The following is a 7,610-nucleotide window of genomic DNA, read 5'->3' as shown; positions in this document are numbered from 1 at the left end:
CCCATAAAATTGACAAACAGATTTACGTTTCAGATAATAGTCTCATTTTTGAGAGTGAAGATGTAAAAGTGAGAATAAATAAATTGTTTTTGACAAATCTTAATTATTCTTCGCAAGTTCATCAAGAGAATCAGTTCATTTCATAAAGCCAAAAATTTAATTAAGGATGCCTTTCAACAAAAAAATCTTAAACAGATATTTAGAAACTGAAGCTCTTATTGTTGGATTGTAAGTTTTATTATAATAAAAAAATAATTTTAAAATCAAGTAATATTTCTTTCATAAAGTTTTGGTGCTTCACTATTTGGAATATGTATTATTGGATTAATTTTTGAGCTAGTAGTAACTTTAACTGACTCTTGTAATTCTATCGAATCATTTGCTCAAGAACATTTTATGGAAAGATGTATTCCTACTCAATGTAAGTACACACTAGTACTAAATTCATTAAAAATGGCGATAATAATTATTTTTCTTTGCAGTCCTTCTTATTTTTCTCATGATTTCTGTTATCAATTTTACTTCTTATGCTCTTTTCATTAGAGGCATTGCTAAGGTAAGTTTTAGGTTTGGCTAGTAATAATTTCTCATCAAATCAAACTTTAATAATAATAATTTATTTTTTCAGAGGTTTCACAAAATAATGATTCCTTTGATTACTGTCTCAAGTCTCCAAACAATATTGACAGGAGTTTTTCTTATATTTGCGGTTGTAATAAAACTATGGGATTTTGTTGTTGTGTTATCGGTTGCTTTTCCATTATCATTTATATTCCTGATTATCAGCTACTTTATGTATAAAAAGGTTTTAGTAGAGAACTCATAAATGATATTTAAAAATACTCCTTTTGTATAGTTTTTATAAATTATCTGAAGCATTGAAAAAAGTTATCAGAAATAACCTGTGAGATAACAAACAAACGAATAAATATTTTGAAGATATAATATTCGTCTCATTTCAATCTTGCTGCTCTCATTAATTGTATACTAGTTACACTTCATGCTGCTGACCCATTTTTTTAATCCAATGTTGCCCAGAGCTCCAATTTTGTTTTGATTTACTACATTAAGCAGTTGAAATGTCTAAACTTCTGGAAAATATTTCGAATTGACGATTTTTTAGGTTCCATTTATCGATTGTAGACGACATCGATTGCAAAAAAATCCTTATTTTGTGATCCATATGAAGAATCTATATGAAAAAGTTTAAGTAAAGTAAATATATTAAAATAATGAGGTTCCAATTATATTTTATTGAGACAATTATTTTAATTTTTTTGAATATATTAACATTTTAATTTAATTTGATTCTCAATTAATTTTTTTTTTGCAATTAAGTACTTCTTTTTACTCCCTTTGTTAACCTTTTACTTGTCAAATCAGTTAACCTTTTTAGAAATTTAAATTATTATATAATCGACAATCATCATATCAATAAATTATTAATTCAGAGAAGTTGCTACTTTACATTAGCCGCAGTATATAATTTAAATCTAAATTAGACTATTTTTTTACATTCTATAGTTGACATTCTGAATTTTATACCTCCTTCCGCTCTATATTAAATTCATAAATTGCTTTGTCTAAATGTTATTTTGGTCGATAAGAGACTTCATGCAAGATAGAAAAGAAAACGATTTTGAAACAATCTGCAAAAAGATATAAATTTAATTTCATAAATTTGAATGATTATCAAATAAGAACATATATTACTGAAGATTCATACTTAATAACTTACATTTTTAAAAGTTTCAAAATTTATGTCTACAAATTTTGCAGCCGTCAATTTTAATGGTTTTTGAGCTCTCATCAATGAAAAATGTACAGCCATTCTGATATTATTATTTTTCAATTCAAACCAATTACTTTCCAATAATTTTTCAGCAACAGATTTACTTGCCGTTTCAAGCTTTTGACAGTAATAACACAAGAAGAATATTTGGTTTGACATTATTATAAGAAATATTGTAAATACTATATTACGTATAAGTTGATTTTGATTAGTGAAACATTCAAGAATTGTAAAGCAAATAAATGCCATGCTGCCAAAGAATGTCACGAAATTTGAAAATAAAAAAATTGATTCGAGATCTTTTGCGATTTCGATTAACTTTTGATATTTTTGAATAATTGGTTTCATATTTTTAAAACCTTTTGTATAATCAGTATCCCTCAATAAATCTCCAATTATTTGAAATTCAGATGCTAAAAGCATTGCAAAACCATGAAAAAGTCCACTTGTGCATATTTCATGTGAACAGCAAAAAAATGTAACCAAAATTTGCCATATCATAGTACAGATAAATGGAACTATAGGTTGATAATTAAATGGGATGTAAATCTTATACACTAAAATACGTTCTGAATTGTTTGAAGTTAGATTCATTACGATAGCATTCAATGAAAATCCAAAATTTGCAATCATCAACAGTCGAGTGGAAATTTTTTCAGATATCAAATAAATTTTTGAATCATTTTTCAAATAAATTGAATTTTTATTTGTTAAATTTCCTTTTCGTAATCTTGATTTAAGATTTCTAATTTTTTCTTGATTTTTCCACACAATGTAGATTTTTATAGTATATAATATCACTATACCAAATATTATAACACATTCAAAAATTTCTGATAAATGCTTGATATTTAAGGTGATATAAGTAAAATGTAATATGATAGATATTGCATAATTTACAATTATAAAAAGGAAATATAGCTTTTTCAGTAAAACTAATGCGACGTCCTTTAATCCTTTAATTGTTTTGTGATAAGAATAATTTACATTTATTCCAGAAAATGCAAAAAATTTATCAGAATTTTCAAAAATTCTATCGAATTCCATTTTTTATATACAATTTTGAGTTGCTACTTAATTTCAAATTTCTCCTTCGTCACCGTTCTATAGCATGGCTTCAGAAAAACTGAAATATTTTAACGTCGTATCAATTTTAAGATTCAACTACATATCAATTTTACTTTTCATACTATTCGAAGTAACCAAACATTAAATTCGATGTCAAGCTAAATTACTCTATCATTACATTAATCTGTTACAGTGAAACCTTGAATTAAACACATTATGATACAAAATTGAAGATGGAAAAACATCGCAAGCATTAAAGTTGAGTCAATAAGGCTTCATATGAAAAAAAAAAAAATGTTTGAAACATTATCTGTAAATGCGAGTACTTGCTCTAAAGAACATGAAAAGAGCACTAATCGATTGAACTTTCAATGAACTTGAAACTTTTTCTTTTCCTATCTGTGCTCACTGACGTTGAAATCTCCAAGGAACTTTTTTTATCTTCTTGAATTTCTGAGATTTGACAAGTTGTATTTCGATTCGGACTGGTTGTTGACATAAAAACAATTAAATTTAATTTATAGCTTTTAAATTGAAAACGATTTTATTTAAATACATTCTAAAAATGCGCTTTATTTGCTGAATAATTTTCTAATAGAATTTTTTTTCATTTTTTCCTCAAAGTTCTCTTCCTCTTTGAAGCATTGAAATGTATGTCTGTAACCATAAACCGTTTCAAATCCTTTTCCAAAGTTTCTTCTTTGGTATTATTTCTTTTCATTTGTACAGTTGCTATTTCTAGATGTCGAAGGGTACGATATTTTAACGCATTACTGAACATCAACACAGACAAACAAAAAAGAAGCATAGATCCACACATGAAAATTTATTTATTCACTTACATGAGCAAAAAATTCAATTTAACAACTGAGTTATTTTTAAAATAGATTAAGTACATCATAAACTGATTTTCTTGTCCAATGTTGTTCCATCTCCATCCGTTTTTCATCCTTCATTCAAGTTACCATCCAATGCCTCAAAGCTTGTCTCATCTGTTACAAATGTCGTCATGATAAATGAATTCCTTTCTTTAGCAAGAGAGAAAAAAAGAGTTAAAGTGAAAGGTTCCAGTAACTTGATGTCTTGAAGCGTATCTTGATTTACAAACTAAATTTTTAATGGATAAATGCTCATGCTTCAAATCTTTTTTGCTAAAAGAAAACAATATTTTATAAATAGGTTAACTATTTTCTTAGTTATTTGCTTGAATGACCTTATGTGAAAAGTGAAAATATGCAAAGAAATCAAGGGAATAGAAGAAAAACAAGTATATTAGATAGAAACCCAATATTTACAGATTCACACCGTACCATAAAAAGCCTTGAGGATAGTATCTATTTGAGTGTTTAAAGCTAGACAGATATGTAGGCCAAGTTACGGTTTTCATATATTTGAAGTTTTAAAGTTTTTCTCTCGGAAAATGTCAAAAACTGATTTTTCAATTTGTACAAGTTCAATGTACACGTGTATATGTTGTGAATATAAAAATTGTTTTATTTTTCAAACAAGAATTTATCATGTAATTTTTTTAGATAAATGAATAGATTCAGATTCATTTATTCTAAAGTCTTATTCGAAGTGATTAGAAAAGAACAAGTTCGTTTGTACCTTTTTTAAAAACGCGCTAAATTTATCAAACTTTCCTCTTACGAAGTCTATCATTACCAGCGTATTTTCTCCATCATCACTTTAAATTTATATTGTGTGTCCATATTTATATACTAGCACCAAAAAAAGTTGTATACATGTGATAGAAATATCTTTAACGTTGTCTCAAATGGTTAAGCAATGGTTTGAGAGATGGCAATTTTTCATTGATGTTCCATTTTTTTCTCCATTTTTCCTTCCATCATGATAACGAAAGCATAAATTTATTTCTTCCTTTTTTGCCACATTCATTATGGTGATTTACTTTCGATGTGATATAATAAATGATGGTATCAGATTCTGCTTTTATTTACTTCTTCACATACGCTCTTTGCTTGTGATGACAATCCTTTTGTAAAGCTCACTATATATGTTAGTCTTCATATAGCACATATTTTAATGAGACTGTATACATTTACTAGCTTGTGATATTGTTGAATATCAAAAGGAAACTATCTTGGGAAGTTTTTGAGTCTTTATTAAATTTTCTTGTGCTAGTATTCTTCACCCCAAAGCGTTTTATAATTTTTTAATCATTTCCATTTTACCAACAATCCTCAAACGAGAATTATATAACCAAAAATAATTGTGTTCATGTGGTTAATGTATGTTTGATTTGCTGTCAAAAATCATAAAGCAATAACAGTGGGAAATTTATGTATCATGATAATGATCTATTGTGAAATAAGCGACAATTTTTCTTATCTTAACCATTATGTGTGCATACACATATCCGTCTACACAAAACATATGTCAAATTGTGCGTTGTGATGATTTATTGTTTACTTAACACAAGCAAATTTATGTTAAAAAAATATTTTTGTGCTTAAGTTTTATTTTTCTTCTTGCTGGTTTAGATATCTGAGATGAGGGTAGGAAAAGGTTTGGAAAGTTATTAAGAGAATTTTGTCAGTGCCAATAAGTGGGATAGCAAGAGTCCATAGCTTCCTGTAAAAAATGTTAAAAAAGCAAATCAATAATTTCTATAGGCTCCGTTAAACCAATATGAGAGTTTAAGCAGAAGCATTTAAATTCCATGTCGGAGCCTTCTGAAATTTTGTCGTTAATACTTCATACTATTTAGAATTTTAATATTCATAAATTAAACAATGCTGTCATCAAGTGTTGATGAAGTATAATTCTGAGTGCAATTATCTGATTTCCATTAATCCTGAATTTCAAGATCTCAAAGTAATGCAAATTTGAAATGATGGCCTGACGAAAACTAAATTTACAGTGGTTTAGTACAAAAAAGTTTATGAAAAAAATCAATAAAAATCATTAAAGACAACATATACGTCACCCTTGTAGCAATAATCAATCTCTATTTTCATCTCAATGCTAGAAAAGATTTCCATAAATCAAAAATGAAAATGATAAGAAAACTTCAATCATAGAAAAAGGTATAAAATATCAGAGTAAAGGTAGGTTGTATTTTCAAGGATTACAGAGGGGTGGAAAAATAGATGAAAATGTTCTCACAACTTATTGTGATGAATGTCAACTGCATAGATGTGGAATAATTGATGAATATTTTTCGCCTACCCTTTGGATATTTTTGGCTCATATCAATTCACATTCCAACCGAAAAAAAAACTTTCTCGTCGACATGGAAACACAGAGTAATATTTTGATGACAATGATAAATATAGGAACTGGATGCACAACTTTTCTAACCTTAATTGAATCAATTCAGTTCATATATTTATATGTGAAAAAATATTTCCACACCTTTACTCTGTGTATAAACCACATACTGTGATATGTGTTTTATCAACATTCCAAATCGTTTTCACTAGCTCTTCTGTCTGATGAAAAAAGAATGTGAAACTTAATGAACCGCAGAATGAATTTAGTCAATTTTTTTTCATCACTGAAAATTAATTTCAATCACATATCTTAACATTAGATTGACGGGTGGTGGTTTGATGATTTTTTTTCTGTATGAATAAAAAAATTTCATTTTTAAAGCTTCTCGCGCAAATTTAATGTGACATGAAAGTTAGAGCTGATTTGTGTGACAGACAATGATTGAAAAGCGGTTGCATTATTCAGGATTAAAAATATTAAAGCTACTTAGTTTTTTGGCATGAAAGCTTATATTTTTAGATTGTCCGTCTGCGTAATATTTTAGTCCAGAGCTGGCAGGACTTTCAGAGTCCAGATTTCAAATGTTCAACTAGAGTCCGGAAAAAGTGAACTTTAATCGTTTTGTCCAGAAAATGCGCCTCCACAATGAAGTCTTGCGAACTTTAGTCGGAACAGCACAGCTTTTAAGCACATTTTGTAAACCTGTATATGTACAATGTGAATATTTCTAAATGCCATATTTTTGGGAAAGTTTTATAAACTACTATATGACAAAATAGGGATAGTAAATTTCGACAAAAACCTTAAACCATTCCTTTGACGAAATTACTGTCTGTAATCTGGAAAATTCAATTATATATCAATAATGTACTTTGTGTAGACAAAAATTTTTCAAAAACAAAAAAACTCTAATCAAATCACAAAGAGGAGTCGAATTTCGCAACCCAAATGAATCCAATTTAGAGAGTCAATTTTGTTATGTTGGATTATGAATGAGATGGAAGTAATGGTTAATACTTATACATGTTCTATCATCAACCAGAAAAAATAAAGTTTTTCAACTCTTCACACGTTCAACAATTCCTGATATGTGGAAAAATTACAAAAATACTTGTTCTTATCTAGTCACTTTAGTGCATTTTTTTCGCAACAATCCTTAACAGACAATGAGTACACTTACTCAAATGAGCATACTCAATCAATATAGTTGAGCATTCTCAATTTTGCATGAAGAGCACGCTCATTTAGGTCAGTATGCTCAATGTAAGGATTTCCTTACATGAAGGCACATTAAATTAATACCCTATATCTATCAAACGTTTGTTTGTCTGCTTACACACATTCTCTATCTACATAATTTATTCATCAAAGAACATTTTTGAAATTTAGAATAGAAAACTATGTGTCAATCACTCAAAAATATTGCATCTTGTAAGAAATATTTTTAAAACAGGAAGCACATTTCATTCGAAATTCATAACAATGTAATGCATACCTTACCTGAAAATTGAGA

At 27.9% G+C, this 7,610-nt stretch overlaps 1 long non-coding RNA gene across 1 annotated transcript; it reads left to right on the top strand.

Moving 5' to 3' along the window:
• Positions 1–96: 96 nt before the first annotated feature.
• On the top strand, positions 97–945 carry LOC139096099 (uncharacterized). Its single transcript, XR_011544920.1, has 4 exons — positions 97–228; positions 288–421; positions 483–556; positions 629–945. It is a non-coding gene; the product is annotated as an uncharacterized lncRNA (long non-coding RNA).
• Positions 946–7,610: the final 6,665 nt, after the last annotated feature.

Source organism: Chironomus tepperi, unplaced genomic scaffold, assembly GCF_022539635.2.
Source record: "Chironomus tepperi strain 1889 unplaced genomic scaffold, CSIRO-AGI_Ctep_v1 contig_376, whole genome shotgun sequence".
Classification (NCBI taxonomy): Eukaryota; Metazoa; Arthropoda; class Insecta; order Diptera; family Chironomidae; genus Chironomus; species Chironomus tepperi.
This window is presented reverse-complemented; position numbering and strand designations above follow the sequence as displayed.